Source organism: Sus scrofa, chromosome 13 (assembly GCF_000003025.6).
Source record: "Sus scrofa isolate TJ Tabasco breed Duroc chromosome 13, Sscrofa11.1, whole genome shotgun sequence".
NCBI classification, from domain to species: Eukaryota; Metazoa; Chordata; class Mammalia; order Artiodactyla; family Suidae; genus Sus; species Sus scrofa.
This window is the reverse complement of record NC_010455.5, coordinates 43,234,082-43,250,702: the sequence shown is the minus strand read 5'-3', so window position 1 is coordinate 43,250,702 and position 16,621 is coordinate 43,234,082. Positions and strand designations below refer to the sequence as shown.

The 16,621-nt window shown below is 41.0% G+C and overlaps 1 protein-coding gene across 8 annotated transcripts in view; it reads right to left on the bottom strand.

The window, feature by feature from the left end:
* PTPRG (protein tyrosine phosphatase, receptor type G) overlaps positions 1-16,621 on the bottom strand; it is a 737,058-nt gene that overhangs the window by 619,141 nt on the left and 101,296 nt on the right. The window contains exon 1 of one of the 8 annotated variants that reach the window (XM_021070775.1): positions 14,478-14,496. The exons of the other annotated variants lie outside the window; for them this stretch is intronic. The gene's annotated coding sequence lies outside the window, so the exon portion shown is untranslated. Of the gene's footprint in view, positions 1-14,477; positions 14,497-16,621 lie in introns of those variants that run through there. 8 annotated transcript variants of the gene reach the window in all.

The following is a 16,621-nucleotide window of genomic DNA, read 5'->3' as shown; positions in this document are numbered from 1 at the left end:
CTATTTCAGAAAAGTTTATAAGTAAGAAAAAGAAAAAAAGGTCTAATACAGAGATGTGTACTAAAGAATGGAAGAGTGGACATTCAGAGGTATCCTAAAATGTAGGGGTGGGGATATAATATAAAGAGTATACAGGGTGATACCATGAGCACTTACTTTTGGATAACAAAAATAAAGTTTTAGTCAACCATCCAGTGGAAAGTGGAAGAGTCGGGGGGTTATTTTTAATAGTTATCAAAATAGGATGTGGTTATAATGGGATTGCAAAATACCTCAGGCAATTACTTGCTGAAAACATGGGATGCCAAGATGAGAAACCTGGAAACCAGAATGGGAAATGCAGTTTGGGCTCTCAGCCAGTGAACTTTCTTATCAAGGAGGCCCTCTTGTTTGATGATGCTCTGAGCTGGAAAGATCAGAGACACAAGGACAGAGGGAAAAGCTATTAAGTAGGACACTTCTTTCAAAATAAGAAGGAATAAGAAGAAAGAGGTAGGGAAATCTCATTAATTCTAATTCCATCTGGCCTCTCCCTGTTCTGGCCTCCCGATTTGTGTACTCAGACAACTTTTTTGTAAAGACTAGACCACTGAGCATACATTTTAAAACACGTTGACAGGAGTTTCCGTCATGGCTCGGCGATTAGCGAACTCGACTAATGAGGATGAGGATTCGATCCCTCATCCTTGTCCAGCGGGTTAAGGATCCAGCATTGCCGTGAGCTGTGGTATAAATCACAGACTCAGCTCAGATCCTGAGTTGCTGTGGCTGTGACGTAGGCCAGCTCCAACTGGACCCCTAGCCTGGCAACCTCCATATGCTGGTTGTGAGGCCCTAAAAAGACAAAAAGACCAGTAAAATAAAATAAAACACATTGACAATTTCCTGCCTGGATCAAACATGAATATTTATCCTTTCTTCCATTTTTTTAAAATCCACCCCACTACCCCATCACATATTCCAAATGGTTTCCCCAGCTGCTGGTTGTCAATTGTCTCTCATTTTACATGCATCATCCATGTTCCTGTGGCTTGGGGGTGGTCATTCACACCCATGCCTTTTGCTTGCTCCTGAGACCACAACTGGAAGCTGCCCAAGTGGACTCAGCTTCTCCCGGTCCCAGCTGCAACTGACCAATTGGCCCATACCGCATCCCTAATGATGATAAACCATCCCATCTACGCGACACCGAGATTCTGCTCAAGGCTCTATGCACCAAAGGTTGTGTTTCCAAATGAGCTGTCTGCACCTCTGGGTACTGAATTTCCCAAACAGCTTTCATAAATTTTAATTCCTGAGGAATTGCTGAACAGAAGCTACTTTTCAAAACTCTCCTGATCACTTCCCTTCTCCTCCCATCTCATAGCGCAGTAATGAAAAGCACTCTTTATAACTGAGCCCTGATCTAGGTCTTTCACATCAAAGGGGGCTGCCCATTTTTGGCTATTGCTACCTTAAAAAATATATCACAAAAGCAAGAATTCTACAATGATAGGACATTGCACCTTAGAAAATTTGGTTTATTCCAAATCAAATTAAGAGGGACTGAAAATGGAAGTTCCCGCTGTGACTCAGCAAAAACGAATCTGATTCACATCCATGAGGACACAGGTTAGATCCCTGGCCTCATTCAGTGGGTTAAGGATCTGGCGTTGCCGTGAGCTGTGGTGTGGGTTGAAGATGCAGCTTGGATCTGGTGTTGCTGTGGCTGTGCTGTAGGCCAGCAGCTAAAACTCTGATTTGACCCCTAGCCTGGGAACCTCCATATGCCATGGGTGTGGCCCTAAAAAAGCAAAAGGGAAAAAAAAAAAAGAAAAAGGGACTGAAAATGGAAGGTTGGTAAGATTTAGCTACCAAGGCATGGAGCTAAATCTTTCAGACATAAAACCAATGGGCAGATTTTAATCCTGGGCTACATCTAGAGCTCTTTATCTGCATACATTATAACTAATAAGTAAATACACATTGACCAAAAATTCACCATTGATCCACAGGGATTTTTGATACAAGCTACTAAATGGGTCAACTATGTTGTTCAAAAATCTACATTTAGCAGTGCGGCCTGCACAAGGCAATTTGCTTTATCAATCTAGGCTTCATTTCTTCATTTGTAAAAGGGGAAGAATAACAGAAACTGCCTCTGACAGCTACTGTGAAGATTCAATTAGATAAAGCAGGTACTAGGTATAACACAAAACCTGCCCCATACCAAAGCTCACATAGAGGTAGTGATTAATGTAAACTATATTCTTCTTGCCCAAATTAACCCTGAGGCTCATGAAAGGCATGATACTCCTCACTCAGGATTCTCAATCATTAACTGCAGAAGTAAATGAGATACAGGCTGGTTCATGTGCACACAGTTCACCGGTCTCTATTTTGTCTGGCTGCACCACTCTCTGACCAAGGGAAGGCCTAGAAAAGCTCTCTGCTGAGAAGTGAGAGTTAGCAGCTTGTGGTGAATAAACACTACAAAGATCAAATATCATCCTAAAGTATCCAATCTCCGTGAATCCAACAGATGTCTCCAGGAGGATCAGGCGTAACTGCATCACACATTAAAACAGAGCAAGGCACTAAGAACCCATGGCAATAAAAATTGTTTGGTCAATGTGTGTGACTGGTTAAGTGCACAAGTGTGTGATACAGAAAAGATAAGCAATGAGGTCCTACTGTACAGCACAGGGAACTATATTCAATTTCATGGTATAGACCATGGTGGAAGATAATGTAAGAAAAGGAATGTATATATATATATATATATATATATATATATATATATATATATGACTGGGTCACACCGCTGTATAGCAGAAATTGGCACAACAGTGTAAATCAACTATAATTAAAAAAAAAATTTCAACTAAACATTCAGAGAATGTACTGAATTCATAGACTGATAACTTTTCTAAATAAAGATTTCTGGTTCTCATCTCTGTCATTTTTGCTGAGCAATGAACAAATAAATAAAAATTTAACCAACATGTTCTTAAGAAAATGACCAAACAAGTTTGCATCCATTTGCAAGAACGGTGCGAAAAACTGTGATCTAACAATTGCCTAATGATTCATCTATAGCTGTGCTACAAATTATGGTCTATGCTACAAGGGTGTGATATGTAGGCCTACGAATAATGACAGACTTCATCTGTAGACCTGGGAAGATGTTTATGACTGACACATACACACATACATCTTTTTATTAAGAAAAATTCAAAATTCATGCAAGAGAAAGTGTGATGAACCTTTAAGTACTCATTACCCAGCTCAAAAAAGTATCCCAAAATTAAGGCTAAATCTTGTTTCAGCTGAAACACTAGCTATACCTTCACCTTGCCCCTCAGCTTTTTGGAAGCCAATTCCAGATACCATATCAATCATGAGATTCTATTAAATATGGGGAAAGATTGCCTATAAAGAACATCCTGGTTTAAGGGAGAGAAAAACCCAAAAGCACATATATATATTTGGGAAAAGTCTGTGCACCCAAACAGTAACAGTGATAGTTGCAGGTGAAGAGAATATAAGGCTAAGATTCGGGCTAGTGTTTCTTTTTTTTCCTTTCTTTTTTTTGTATTTTGTCCTTTTAGGGCCTCACCCATGGCATACGGAGATTCCCAGGCTAGGGGTCTAATTGGAACTGTAGCTGCTGGCCTGCTCCACAGCCACAGCAATGCCAGATCCAAGCCATGTCTGCAATCTACACCACAGCTCACAGCAACACCGGATCCTTAACCCACTGAGCAAGGCCTAGGATCGAACCTGCAACCTCATGGTTCCTAGTCAGATTTGTTTTCCGCTGGGCCACAACAGGAACTCTGGGCTAGTGTGTTTTTAATGAACTATTTCTACAATGAACCAATCATACATTATTCACATAATAAAGTCATTCTCATCTTGTCCTTAGGAATATCTTAAAACTAAAAATGGAACAATCCTAGCAGGCGCTTCTACTAAAATCCAAATTTACTGCTGAATCTTATTTTTCTATTTACTATATCTTCCTAGATTTTACCTTCTAGGTTAGTCTTCCCACTCCCCCCATCCAAAAAAAGATACAGCAATGTAAAGGTATTATAAGTGAAAATATATATATACATATATTATACAGGCACACACGGGAATGCACACAGGCACACACATGCAGAAATAAAGCTTGTATAAAGAACCATGCTTGCTATAAATAACACACCAATTTTTACCAGAAAAGAAATCATTATTCAAAAAATGTTGAGTTGGTTTACTTTTCTTTCTTTCTTTCTTTTTTCTTTTTTTTCTTTTTTTTTTTTTTTTTTGGTGGCTTTTTAGGGCCACACCCACAGCACATGGAAGTTCCCAGGTTAGGGGTTGAATGGGAGCTGCAGCTGCAGGCCTACACCACAGCCACAGCAACTCGGGATCTGAGCTGTGTCCTCGACCTACACCACAGCTCACGGCAACGCCAGATCTCTGACCTACTGAATTAGGCCAGGGATCAAACCAGCATCCTCAGGGATACTAGTCAGATTCATTTCTGTTGAGCCACAATGGGAACTCCAAAAATTGTTAAGAGCTGATGCAAATTTATAGGGCAACAGTGCTGAGTGACAGACATCTGCGGTGGAGTAATGCTAGGCTGTTTCTTGCTTTGTTGATTCAACAATCAGCACTGAATGTCTTCTCTTCTAATTTATTTTAACTTCTGCTTAATTAAATGCATAAAAGAACTAATGTGTTGGATTTGGGGATTTAAAATGACTTTCACCCAGCTGTTTTTAAACACACTAGGAAATTTCTTGAATATAATTGTTCTTTTAGAGGCAAAAAAAAGCAGACTGTAACCGTGACATGCACGCAGAGGGGAATTAGCACCTAGTGACACTAGCTGGCAACTTCTAAACAGGAATTCCCATCTAGGGTTTGAAAGACATTCCAGGACTTCTCCAGCTACCTCATAAGGTGATAGAAAAACTGCAGAAAAGGAAAGGTCAAGATAAAACTATTTTAAATTCATTTTCAGCCAATTCAAAGAACAGGTGTCCAAAAACATTTGCCAAACAAACAGTCTCAGGCAGCACATCAATCTAACTTTTTGGAGAAATGAGGAATCTTCTCCCTCTAATCCCCATCCCCCGATAAAAATCGAGTATTTGTAGATTCCACTCTGGCTTTTACTACATTAGGTAATAGTAAAATCCGACCCTGAATGGGGAACGATAGGAATCAGCATCCAGATCTTCTATTCAGGTCAACATTTCCCATCCCATCAAGCATTATTCAGAGTTTCGTATTTAAGAAGATCATGTAAGGTTATGTTTTCTACTCAGTCTGGTACCTAATGTCGTGTTTGCATTCAGTAATAACACTGAATTACAGTAACATCTGTCCTGAGTTACACCCTCACTGTGCAGGCTGAAATATCACAATGAGAGAGCAACTTTGTAAAATCTCAATCTAGTATTTCATCCTATGGGACCATTCAGGTTCTTGGTTATTTACTAAAAAACAAACAAACAAACAAACAAACAAACAAACCCTCTAAACCAGAGTTTCAGAAAGAAACTGGGCCAAGCTGTTGATCTACAGAAACTTCAGCGCCTTTGAGAAAGCACAAAGAACTGGCTTTAGGTGCAGGGACCATTTTTGCTTTATGGATTCAAACAACTTAAAACTTTTAGACTCCAAAATATAAAGTAATTTAAAAAAGCTTTCTCTGTAACGCATTCATTCCATGTCAAAGGAAATCCTAAGATCTTACACATAATAATCACGCCACTGGGAAAAAACCTGTATTGTTTTTTTTCATCCATCTGAGATTCCACTTCAACCTGGAGACCACCATGTTCTCAAATGAAGCCAGCCACAGCACTGCCTCACCTGGCTGATTCTTCCACTTTTACAGTGTTTCTGCTTCACATCTCCCCAAAGTTCAAACAAGCCTACAGAGGGCTGGGATTTCAACCACCAAAATAGGAATGAAAAATGTCAAGGAGGGGTATTTTCTGTGGTTCTACTTCATTATTACTACGAAAACTAAGCAATGATTTTTAAATGACAGCAGAAACTCGACGTGACAAATTCCTGCACGTTATGAGGATTTGCACTGAGGCTACTGCCTCTGACTGGGCCTCAGGAACACGCAGTGGGGCTGAAAGAGATTTAAACACTCTGCTTCCCATAGCCGGTCCCCAGAAAGTTTCTATTTCATGTCAAAGAGGTTAATGAGTGCGTGGGTCTCCTCAAAGTCTAGCTTTGGAGTTTGACCATATGGGAAGCCGAGATAAGCAAGTAAAAGATGTGACGCTGATCAACATGGGGCAGATAATACCTCTTTGAACACAGATTACAGGTCTGCCATGCTCTGTAACACAATTTAAACAAATATTAAAAAAAGCACTCCTCCCAGGAAAAATGGCCTTAAGAATAACTTAGGTATGTCTGAAAGCCATAGTGACATTTTGAGATCCCTGGGAACAAGTTAATTCTCTGGCATCCTTAGATGACACCTTGCTGGCCTGAAAGATTTTCAAAAAGCGCCTGGTTTCAGGATAAGTCAACCCACTCCTGGGTCTTGCCAAGTTCTAGAACGTTAGCCAAGAACCTACAGATTGAGCCCCGGTGCAATTCAATCCCTTCAAATTCAACTCAAAAAAAGCTAACATTTCTGCATACCAGCCCCAGTGTGGAGTTTTTTAAACACTTTCCCAAGAGGCTATCTATGAGGCAGGTATCTCCATTACAGAGACAAGGAGACTGCTATGTTCTAACTGTGTGTGTCCCCCAAAATAATTATGTCAAAATCCTAACCCCCAAATGATGGTATTAGGAGGGAGAACTACTGGGAGATGATTTGGTCAGGAGGGCAGAACCCTCATGATCAAAATGAGCACCCTTAAAAAAACAGACCCCAGGGAGTTTCTGTCGTGGCTCAGTGGTTAATGAATCCGACTAGGAACCATGAGGTTTCAGATTCGATCCCTGGCCTTGCTCAGTGGGTTAAGGATCCGGCGTTGCTGTGAGCTGTGGTGTAGGTCGAAGATGCGGCTCAGATCCTGCATTGCTGTGGCTGTGGTGTAGGCCAGCGGCTACAGCTCCAATTAGACCCTTAGCCTGGGAACCTCCATATACCACGGGAGTGGCCCTCGAAAAGGCAAAAAGACAAAAAAATTAAAAAAAGATAGACCTCAGAGAGCTAGCTTATCCCTCCTGTGATATGAGAACACAATGAGAAGGCACTATCTATGAACCCAAAGTGCCCTCACCAGACACTAACTGCTGGCATCTTGACCTTGGATTCTCTAGCCTCCAGACCTGTGAGAAATCAACTTGTCTTTAAGCCACCTGGTTTACGGTATTTTTGTTACACAGCCAAAAGAGACTAAAATAAAAACTAACGCTGAGAGGGGTTGAATAAAGTTGTCCAAGGTCAAACAGCCAGTGAGCCAGGATTTGGATAGGATTCTAGGTTGGATGGACTCCAGCACTGACACTTTCAAGCACTTTCTCAAGAAGCCCCTTCCCCGACAGGAGCAGCCCACTTCCCTGCACTTGTTCTCTATGTTCCATACACTTTCTGGTTCATGGGACCTCCCAAGCCCACCTGCCACTTCCTCCCAGCTCAACCAGGTATCTGTGATGCCACGGTCTCTTCTCAATCTGTGCCCATCTGTCTCAAGGACAATTGATTTTTGCAGCAACGGAGGGCACATACCTCAAAAAGTAATCTGTGGCCTCTAGAATGTTGAGATAAACCTGTGTGATGTGGTTCCAAGCAGGAAATTTCTTATTTCCAAGAGGAAATAGGCAGAAACACTCATTCATTCAAAAATATACTATAGGCACTGGAGCCCCCTAGTAAACTTTTAAAGATACTGACTATGAAATAAACATAGAACTGTAACTAACTGTGGGGATAGGTCTGTGATAGGCAGTAAGCAGGGGCGAGAAGGGCAGGAGTGGATGTCGCTGCAAAGACTGACAGCCATGGGCAGGAGGCAGGGGTGACTGTGCTGTGGTCACTCTAAAGTTGCACAGTATTCCTTCCAGCCTATCAATTCCAAGACCAGTGTCCAAGCGAGCCACACTGTTTGGAATTTTTCCATCTGACATGATTCTGGGTCTCAGTGAGCAACTCACAACATCACAAGATCTAAATGAAAAAAACATCCATCAATCCCACAGGAAATGCGGCCCTGAGAATTCTATGGCCAAAACAAACACTGCTACTCGGAGTTTCTGTTTTGATCTACACAAGATCAGTCCATGCTCAATCAAAAATTTAAGGAGCCAAGCTAGAGAGCGGCTAGGATCCTTCGCTCGTGAGGACCTAGGAAGAGGTGTCAATAATAAAAATGCAATGCACAGTGTTATTTCTACCAAGGGACAGAATTATAATTATAAAGCACTTCTATATTAAGTAAAGTTCAGCCTAATAAAGGAGCCTAAAAAACTAGGCCACCATTGATTTAATATATCCTAAATAAGTATTCTGTGAATTAGGTGTGAGCAAAAAGTGTATGCTGTGACACCCAGTCATTTCAGATAAAGAAGAACTTGTGTGGCGGAGTGAATCCTCCCAGTAAATGAAGTCTCCTGTAACATAACTTTAGCCCCAAATAATATCATCTCTTCAAAATACTGGAGAGTCACATTTGTCGTGCTTTTACTCAAAGGTCTCATTAAACTTCAGGAAGTGTCTACAATGTTCAGCAGAGGGTAATGCACACAAAGGAACCTTTTAAAGAAAGTGATAAAACCATAAAACCAATTAAAGCTTTACACATTTCCTTTAATACTTTTTGTAAAATTTGCATAATTTCTGATTTGACAAAAGAAACTCATTTCTTGTCTCCTCCTCCCCTCAACCTGGAGCTACGGTGTTAGAAGGACCCACCTCACAGGTTGCCATTTGCCTTCTACCAAAAAAAAAACAAAAAAAAACAAAAAACGGGCGGTCACTTTCTATTTGGAAGCTGTTGCAGAAAAGCAGGAAGAATGGAAACTTGTAGAGGGCTATTTTCAAATTTTGCGAGAATTAACAACCCAATTTTTAGGGTAATTCTGTCCACACAATTTCCATTTCTGCAGCGCTGTAATTGCATACTCTTGGACAACTGTCCCTCAATCTGCCTTGCCAAGCTCTCTCTCATTTTTCAAGCATTTAGCGTTAACTGTTCCTTTCCCCTTTCCCAGAAAGAACTGCTGGGAAAGCCTTGAAAAAGAGACACATCCTACATACACTTTGATATCCACCAGAAAGCTAAGAATGACACCAACTACCTGGACTCTCAGTATTTGAGAGGAAGGTCAGCTAAATCTTGAAAGGTTAAAGAATTCTTCTTCTTCTTATTTGCCCATCTTTCTGGACCACACGTGTGGATAAGAATGGTCTTCTTCTTATGCAGGGTGGACTGACCACATGGCTTCTATTGAAACCACTCATTCCACCATGTTAGGCAGACAACAGTTATAGACAGTAAGTCAACAAACAGCATGGCTGTGTTCCACTAAAACTTTATTAACAAAAACAGGCCGTGGGCCAGATGTTTCCCATTGACTGTGACTTGCCAACCCTTGTTCTTAAGGATCGAATCTTAGAATCCACAGAAATGAAGTTAAAGACACAGGCTGCCACTTAATAGCAAAAGAATTCTGGGCAAATTACTTAACTTTTCTCTGCTTCAGTTTCCTTTTCTACAAAATGCAGAAAGAAAGGCAGACAAGACAGAACCTACTTCTTTTATTCTGAGAAACAATTACTACAGGAACAGTAACTGGCACATATTAAGTACTGTAAAGTCCACTATAAGCATTTGGGGGTGGCCGCACCTGCAGCATATGGGAGTTCCCAGGCTAGGGGTACAATTGGAGCTGCAGCTGCCTGTCTATACCACAGCCACAGCAACGCCAGATCCAAGCCATGTCTGTGACCTACACCACAGCAGGGCAACACCGGATCCTTAACACACTGAGCATGGCCAGGAATCAAACCTGAGTCCTCATGGATACAGACGGGTTTGTTATTGCTGAGCCACAATGGGAACTACCATTAGCATAATTTCTAAAGTGACTAATATTATCCCAAAACCAGTACTAAATACATACATTTTTATTTCTACTACACATTATGTTAAAGATGTCAGACATTCCAGGAAGGTTAGAAATACTCTCTTCATCCTATGTTGATGCCTTAGAAACAAATTTTTAAAGAGATTTACAGAGGTTAAAATGTCAAATCAAACACAACCTATGCAATCCAAGTTTAGCTTACTGGGGATTTAACTTTTGAGCTTATTTGTAAGCTTTTTGTGGCTCTCTTAGGATTTGAGTTTTTCTGTCATGATCTGGAGGGTCACAGGAGACCATTTCTGTTATTATTTTCAAAGTCCATCCTAAAGTAATTAATGTTGGTTTAAGGCACCAGGAAGTAACAGAAGGCTGGATTTAAGTTTTAAAACCACTTTTTAAATCATCAATTCAATGAATGAATATACATTACCATAATAAAATGTCTTTTCTAAATACAGGAGGTAAGAGTAAATGGAAGGTACTCATTCATTCGAAGTACTGTTCTTTCTACACCCTTTTTTTTTCTTTTCTTTCAGGGCTGCATCCACGGCATATGGGAGTTCCCAGGCTAGGGGTCAAATAATCTGAGCTGCAGCTGCTGGCCTATACCACAGACATAGCAATATCAGATCCAAATCGCAGCAACACTGGATCCTTAACCCACTGAGCAAGGCCAGGGATCAAACCACGTCCTCATGGATACTAGTCAGGTTCATTATCGCTGGGCCACAATAGGAACTCCTGTTCTACACCATTTTTGACCAAAGGAACAAATATGACATTGGGCTTTCCAAAGTACCTTTCCATCAGTGGTCAGATGCAAATTTGTCTGGAAACATCTTTGGTATCACAAGTGAGGAGGAAGGGGTTTCCAACTGGCATCTAGTGGAAAGAGGTGAGCTATGCTGCTAAACACCCTACTTTGCACAGGATGGTCCCCCACAACAAAAAATTATCCAGCCCAAATAGCAATTGTGATGAGGCTGAGAAATCCTGCTTTAGTCTTAGAGTAAAGGAGTAAAACCACCTGACAGGCACATCGTGTTTATCATTTCATTTCATTTTCATAATACTCTGCAAAGCTGGTTTTCCTTTGGTCCAATGGCAGTTGACAGAAAAGATGGCACAGAGAGGTTGAGCTGTCTGCTCCAAGCCTCATGGCCTCAAAGTCACTAACAGCAGAGAACTGAACACAAGCTTGTCAGGCTTACCACACACCCTTCCCAGAAGTGGAAATTATTTGGCAAATGAAGGCTGGTAGGTTTAACTTAAGGGAAACACGATATCCAAAGTCTCTGAGCTGCTATCAAAAGAGAGTCTCCATCTCTGTCAGGTCCACAAGTAATTCAGACAGATAGGAGGAAGGGAGAAATCTCATCACCTTTGTATCAGTAAGGAGCCTTCCACAGCTCAGCAGCAATACCCTTGATCTTGACCTGCCGGCATAAGAGGAACAGGGATTTTTATCAAGCACCTGGGAGTTTATTACACTCTGCAGCTTTCTCCTTTATAGGATTTTCTGCCCAAACACAATAGCCACTGGGATTCTGGAAGAGGTTAACATCATTCTTTATTTACCAAGTAAGATACACAGCCACCTGTCTCTGGTTCCCAGTGTAATTAGCCACTTCATTTGGGGAACGAAAAAAAAAAAAAAAATCAAGGCTTTAAGAGCCAGACTTCTAGCTCTTTCCAATATGATCTTATTTTATGTCATTTTAGAGACTTTTCAAATTCACACATAAATTCCCAGGAAAAGAGCTTCATCTGTACACTTCATTTTTAGAAAAATAAAATCTTTACCCTTAAATATGTGTGTGTATCTATGTGCTTTAGCTCAATATCTTTGCTTTCTGAAGTCACAATTTGTTCCAAACTTGCAAGGTAACTCTCTGAGCCTCCATAAAGTGTACACACATCTTTATAAAAGAACCACCGACTAAAACAAACCTATACCTCTGGCTTTCCACCGCGGATTTAAAATCACTTTTCCAGGAAGAGGACCGAGAAAATACACAGACAGGCAAGTATTGCAGAAGGCCAGACAATCCATTTCTTTGATCCCCATTTCTTACCTCTTCTAGTTTCCAGGTCTAAATAGTAGAAAGGTAGGATCTCACAAATCAATATTACCCCTACTTACTTGCACAAGATTTCCTTTCCTCCCAATTTCAACCACAACCACAACCCAGCAATACAAAACAGCACAGAACAAAATCTGACATTAAATACGAACACTCCCATGAGAATGCCCACTCCAACAGGGGTGATGCTGAGCACAGCACTAAAAATTATCAGAAAACTATCTGCCAGAAGTACCAAAACAAAAGACAAACAGACTTAACACAAAACAGGGTATGTCGAATTGGTTTATCCTCATGTCACCCTAGGACAGAAAATTCTGATCTTCTCATGCTGCCTTTTTTAATCCTAAAACTATCATTCATAAGTATTTTTTACAGCCAAAAAGTAAGACTGTTTTTACTGAACATCCAGATTGGTACTAGGTCGCTTTACTGAAACAATCTTAGTGAAAGAAAAATCACTCAGACACTCTTGGACAGAAGATCACAAAACAGAAGATGGTCCATCAGCATTGACAGCCCTGCTCCTGGCCATCCCATAAGTGAGTCCCAGGAATGTGGATAACTATGACTCACAGCTGCGATGTTATCTTCTTGGAAATGAGAAGGGGCTGTGACATCAGCTTAACTACAAGGAATGTGGAGCGTGGGAACTTAGTGATAATCCCCTTAATATGATCCAGACATGAAGCCAAATCCACCAATTCACTTTCTGAATTCATCACCGACAATTTAAGGAACTGAATTACCCAGACTCATTCTGCCAAAGCAGAAAGTGCAACATGACCAAAACATCATATGCATTCTCTGATCAACACAACCAGAACTGATTCTGAGGACTCTTGAGAGAAATACATGCCCACCTCCTGTAGGCCATTCATTCTAGGACATGCCTTAAATATACTACCTCCAGACCTTACAGTAACCTTGTAAGATAGGAATTATTTATTCCCATTATAGATAGCAGGAGACTGAGGCTCAAACAGATTAAGCCATCTTCTCAAAAGGCCGCAATGGTGTTCATTCTGTGTTCCATGATACCAGGCGTTCAGAAATAAATGACGCAGACACATCTTAGCCTTTGTGGCAATTACCATCTTTTAAAGAGGCAAAGCCAGATTTCATGCTCAAGCCTGAGTGGAATGCCAATATCCTTGCTCTTTGCAATGGTTTCGAAAATTATATGAATGAGTCACTTCAGAAGCTCCTTGAGACTTGGAGATAAATCAGAAGCCAATTTCTGTATTCTACATCCACAGCACCTGCTCTGCTCTCCCTTGTTCACCTGCATACCTGCAATTCTGTAGACAGTCAGATGAGCAAAAGCATCATTGACTCTTAGCTGAGAGTTCTTTAAAAACCGTGATTGGAGGAATTCCCGTCGTGGCGCAGTGGTTAACGAATCTGACTAGGAACCATGAGGTTTCAGGTTCAATCCCTGCCCTTGCTCAGTGGGTTAACGATCCAGCGTTGCCGTGAGCTGTGGTGTAGGTTGCAGACGCGGCTCAGATCCCGTGTTGCTGTGGCTCTGGCGCAGGCTGGTGGCTACAGCTCTGATTGGACCCCTAGCCTGGGAACCTCCATATGCCGTGGGAGCGGCCCAAGAAATAGCAAAAAGACACACACACACACACACACACACACACACACACACAAAACTGTTATTGGGGAGTTCCCATTGTGGCTCAGCAGAAACCAATCTGACTAGTATCCATGAGGATGCAGGTTCGATCCCTGGCCTTGCTCACTGGGTTAAGGATCCCGTGTTGTCATGGCCTGTGTTGTAGATCACAGGCATGGCTTGGATCTGACCTTGCTGTGGCTGTAGTGTGGGCCAGCATCTAGAGCTCTGATTTGACTCCTAGCCTGGGAATCTCCATATGCTGATGGTGCAGCCCTAAAAAGACCAAAAAGAAAACAAAACAAAACAAAACAAAACAAAACTGCTCTTCCTTGTGCATGCGAAGTACTAAATCTGACTCACAAACAATCCACTTTCTGGCTCTACAAAGGCCTTTCCCAGGGTCCTCACCACTATTGGCTTCCATTCAGAGAGTTGCCAAAAAGAATCTGCTTGTATATTTAGTGATGATTGATTGCTCCTTTCTATGTGCCCCCACCATTAACCTGTATTAGTTATCTATTAATGTGTAACAAATAAGCCCATGACATAATGGCTTCTAACAACAAACATTATTCCCCTCTTTCTGTGGACCAGGGAGTCTAGAGTGGTTTAGTTAGGTGGTTCTGATTCAGGATCTCTCACAAGGTTGCATCGAGGTGTCAGCTGGGCTGTAGTCTCCAGATGTGACTTGGAATGGAGGGTGCACTTCCAAACTCACTCACCTGGCTTTTAGCAAAAGGCCTTGGTTCCTCACCACATGGGCCTCTCCCTCCACAGAGCTGCTTGGGTATCCTCACAACATGGCAGGTGGCTCCTCCAGAGTAAGTGACGCAGGAGAGCAAGTCTTTAGAGACCCAGGCTCAAAAGTCACTCTCACTGTCACCTTATTCTTCTCATTAGAATTGAGTCACTAAGTTAAGTCCATACTCAGTGGAGGAGAATTAAACGTCAGCTCCTGAAAAAAGGAGTATCAAAGAATTTGTGGATATATTTTAAGATGACTGGAACCTATTACCCTACCTAAGATAAGCAGAAGAAATGAGAGCTTCAGGAGAATGCAGATCTATTAACCACAAAGCTAGACCTAGAAGTTTAGAGTTGGTTTCTGTTGGTTGTTCTGCAGAATTCAAAGTGTGTATCATTATACACCAAAGTGTGTATGATTATAAGCAAAGAAGATCATACTTGATGAGGCATGAGGACTATATTTATTAAAATTTAAATTAGCAATGTTTGAAAAGAAACTGTAAGATATGTTTCTTTGATAGACCAGTGTTTCTAAACTATTATTCTCTTTTCCACAATCATGTTTCAAAAGTATCTCATAGGTGTTGGGTTTTCATATGTCTAATACTAAATTTTTTTATGTAATAATGTTAACACCCATGTACAAATGGATATCAACCTTTTCCTCACTCTAGAAAGGAGAAACAAAAGCCAAGTTATTTGCAAAGAAATAAAGTCTTTTATTCACTGAAAAATAAAGGGCGTAGGATTTAAAAACAAAAAATGAAATAAACTTATTTTTCATGCTTAGCATTTCTGATAATTACAGCATGATAAAATGTCTCAGCCTAGAAAGAGTTATTCACCAAAGAGGCCATAATTCTAAGAAATATTCAGTTGTATAAATGTTTACATATTCTAAACTGCCTCAGGCAACGAGATAAATAAGACATACGCAAGCACAAGAAAGAGCATACAGAAACAAGTGGAGAAATTACATATTCACCAAAGTCAAGATTTTCTGCTCATCCATCCAGAAACAACTTCTCTTTTAAACAAACAAAAAGACAAATTCTGTTTAAAAAATAAATAAATCAATACAACTTCAGACTTGAGTCGTCTCAGAAATTAGTAAGGCCTGCCACTTCCTTTTTAAAATCAGGAGAGGGGGGAGGGGGCTTCAAACCAGCCTAATGAACTGATTAAGATTGCCTGTGTCCAATAATCATCATTATTGTCAACATGTGGATCCTGGGTTATACTGAACCAGACACTAGTCTACAGGTTTCCATTGCACTGACCCCTGCAATCCTTGCATCGACAGCATAAGGTATGCATTCTATACCAAGGAAGAGGAAACTGAGGCTCCGGGCAGTTAAATCACTTTCTCATTCACTAGGTAGGTGAACATTAGTAATCCAGCTTCAAAGCCCGGGTTTCCGACCATGCCCCTGTACTGCTGTTCATACACATACACAAGGCATCTCAGAGAGTGCTTAGGAAGGCTTTGAGTTCAAATCTACTTCATTAAAAAAAAAAAGAACTGAACACAATAGAATACCTCTGCACTGCCTTTAGAAATCAAAAGCTTCCACCTGTACTAAAAACTCCAAAAAAGTCATCCTGTCAAGAAAGTTAACTAACATTCATCTACTTCATGTTTCTAGAATTTAATTTTCTCTCATACTATCTTCATAGTTTCTGCCACATTAACATGCCCACTTGTATTTCAAATATATCTATTTCAAAAACCAACTCAGCTGAAGTTCCCACTGTGGTACAACAGGATCAGCAGCATCTCGGGACCACTGGGATGCAGGTGCAATCCCCAACCCAGCACAGTGGGCTGCAGCTTAGATCATGAGTACTGATCAGACCTGATCCCTGGCCCCAGAACTCCATATGCCATAGGGTGGCCAAAAATGGGGAGGGGGTGGCATTCACTCAGTTATGGAGTTCCCTTGTAGAGCAGCAGGTTAAGGATCTGGTGTTGTCACTGCAGCAGCTCAGTTGCTGCTGGGGCGCAGGTTCACTCCCTGGCCCAGGAATATCCACATACTGTAACAAACAAAACTAAAAAAAAAAAAAAAAAAAAATCAAAAATGAACTCAGACCTTTCAACTAAAAAAACTTGTTTTTT